Source organism: Panthera onca, chromosome B2 (genome assembly GCF_046562875.1).
Source record: "Panthera onca isolate mPanOnc1 chromosome B2, mPanOnc1 haplotype 2, whole genome shotgun sequence".
NCBI classification, from domain to species: Eukaryota; Metazoa; Chordata; class Mammalia; order Carnivora; family Felidae; genus Panthera; species Panthera onca.
In genome coordinates this window covers 17,193,723-17,196,884 of record NC_138343.1, presented here as the reverse complement: position 1 = coordinate 17,196,884, position 3,162 = coordinate 17,193,723, and positions in this window count along the sequence as shown.

Here is a 3,162-nt window from a genome sequence, read left to right as displayed (position 1 = left end):
GTTCTACGTAAGTCAATCAGTTCCCGCCATCCGGGAGGTGACAGCCTTCCAGGAAGTGAGAGAAGATGAGGCTAGGGAGCACGGGGTGTGGGGCCGGGGGTGGGGGTGGGGGTGATACCTCCAGCTTGGATGAATAAGATGATTGCAACATTGCTGTGGAAGCTAATTATAGAAAAATTCATCTCTCCTGGGCTATAAACAATTTCCTATAACTATTTTGTTGAGAAATCTAATCTCATGAGGATTTTTTTGTGTGTCCCTTTCCTGACTTGTTTTTGTGGGATGTGTGTGTGTGTGTGTGTGTGTGTGTGTGTGTGTTCAACTGTCGTTGGGATTATCATACACAGAGCCTGCTCAGGAGAAACTTGGTATCCCCCCGAGTCCCATGTCACCGAATCCCATGTCACTTTTGCTCTTTCTCAAACCCTTTTAGTGCCCAGACGCCCCTGCACAGCCCTCCTACCCACAACACATGCACACACACACACAGGCTCATATACCCACACCCTTTGTGGTAGGAGGTCCCCAAAATGCAATGACCTGCTGACCAGGCACCTTCCATCACATTACAGGACTGTGGGGAGAATGGACACCGAGAGGCAGTTTCTCTGTCCTAAGACATTTTATGGTGAAGAGCAGCCTCCTGGGGGGTTCTGGGATCTGTTCTCATTCCCATTCCCACCTTTCCATCAAAATCACCTATGAACGTAATAATCCTTAGGACTCACTTGAAAAAGTACATGGGAAGTCAAGATTTTTTTTAAATTTCCTCTTTCTAAAGGTTAAAATGAAAGCAGGGAAGAACAGAGCATTACTCTCCTGGGCCCAGGAGGGATGGGGCCTGGGTGTCCCAGGCCCGGTCAGGTTGTCTGTATGTGTTTCCCTCGCCACAGTGCTCCACGATTTATCCGGTGTATCCGTGCCCGCCTTTCTCAACCACATGGTCAAGTCAATCTGGAAGTGATGCCAGGTGCCCTCCTCACTCGGCAGGCTTCTCTCCCCCCACCAGCTTCTGGTACTCCAGCCATTCCCTCTTCTGAAAATGCTCTGTGTCTCCCCATCTCCTGGTGTCACTCACCTTTGTCCCCTTACCTGCAAGGGGGAGCCTTTCCTGTCAACCCTCCACCAGCTGCACGGGTCCCACCCCTTCTCGAAAGCATTGCTAGAATTCCATCTCCTATAGCCCGCCCTAAGCACCTAAGCCAGGAATGCTCGCTTCTCAGCCAGGAAAGGACTCACTGTCCTCCTGTGGTATTGCTCTCAATTCATGTATTTGACAAATAACTGTTGAACACCCAGCATGCCCCCACACAAACACTGCTCGGTATGAGAGAGACAGCGATGACCGAACCCAGAGAACAAGCTTTCGGTCCTGTGGTTGGTTGGTTCCCAGACTAGTTGTGGGGTCTTTCTTTCTTCCGTTTTTAATTTATTTTTTTAAATGTTTATTTATTCTTGAGACAGACAGAGCATGAACAGGGGAGGGGCAGAGAGGGAGACACAGAATCCAAAGCAGGCTCCAGGCACTGAGCTATCAGCACAGAGCCCAACTCAGGGCTCAAACTCACAAGCCGTGAGATCATGCCCTGAGCTGAAGTCCGATGCTTAACAGACTGAGCCTCCAAGGCGCCCGGTTGTGGGTTCTTTCTAGGGCAAAACTGGGTTTAATGGTTCCTTCTATCCTCGTGGGTTCTTTCTAGGCAGGACTGGGTCTAACGGTTCCTTCTATCTTCCAGAATCCAGTCAGAATTCAATTGAATGTACTGAACTGATTAATGAATTCATTCATTCTTTTGAACAGTGCCATACAGAGTTGGAATCGACACTGTAAATAACCCCCCTAAATATCTGAGGCCGAATGCGGAAAGAAGAGGCATACATTCCATTCTTATTAAAAACATCGAGCGGTTGTTTTCTGTATCGAATGTGGAATTCTGGTTTTATCAAACACGTCTCGGAGAAACACCCCAGCCCCCAAAGCAGACAGCAGTTGTAAACATCTCCTCTTCCGGCTGAATTCCAGATCCTGACCTGTGAAATGCCAGTTCGTGGAACGGAAGCTAAGCCCCGAGGGTCTTTGTGTGTTTAGACCCGCTGCGTGATGCCTGGTGCCGGACCGGGAGTTAGCTCAACCCACAAACCACCAGCAAAGGGGCTGAAAAAAGACAGGACCCAGGGGTTGGGAACACAGTTGCTCAATGGCCCAGAATCTGGATCTTGGAAGCCAAATTATGGTCAGCCGCATTGTTTAATTATTGACCTTGTTCTCTGGCACACAGGGTCTTATGTGTAGACTCTATCTTTTGCTTTTTCTAACCAGTCTCCTCCATCCCACCAACACAGTTTATTCCAAAACATGGCGAATGGCACGTATACTGGCTTTTTTTTTTTTTTTTTTCTTTTTTTGGCTTAAAACACGGTCAAGACTCTTGATGATGTAAGAGAACAACAAATGAAATCAGCTTATTTCCTTCCTGATTACTACACTGCTTTAAAGGAATGCTGAGGTTTTGTTCGCAAAAAAATACATTGATGATTATGCAACCAGTGAGATCTCCATTTCTACCTTATTTTGTTTTGCGCAGACTCGGTTAAACTTCTCAGCCCTCATATAACCTTCTCTAATCTTGGTGGCTTACTTGACAATCTGGTGAACTTTTGTCACATCCTGAGGCTGGACGTGCATTTTAAGGTATCGGGGAATGGTGAGTTTTGTTCTGAGGTGAAGGAGGCAACATGGCATAGGTTTTCCGTCTTAAATTAGCACAGATCATAGGCTTCTGGGAGGACCATGACGTCAGGTGACCGCAGTGATGGGGCAATAGCAGCCCAGGAATCACAGGATAGCTGGGGAGGACATGGCACACTTCTCCTCAATCCAGCTGAGACTGTTAATGCCCAGACTGGGGAAGAGCTGCATCCCCCTTCTGTAGCATTGAGCTGGGCAGGCCAATGGGTTTCTGGAGTAGCTTCTGTCTGCATGGCTGTGTAATAAGAGGCGGTCTTAGCTAGGTCTGCTCTTACACTGGGTGACGGACCATTATCTGGGCCCTGCTAACTGATCACACACTAGATTGACTAAAGCACAGTCTTGTGGTTTATTTTGATCAAGTCCATGGGCTTTGGGGTGGCGGGGGGTGGGGGTGGGGGAGGCGCAAAAGA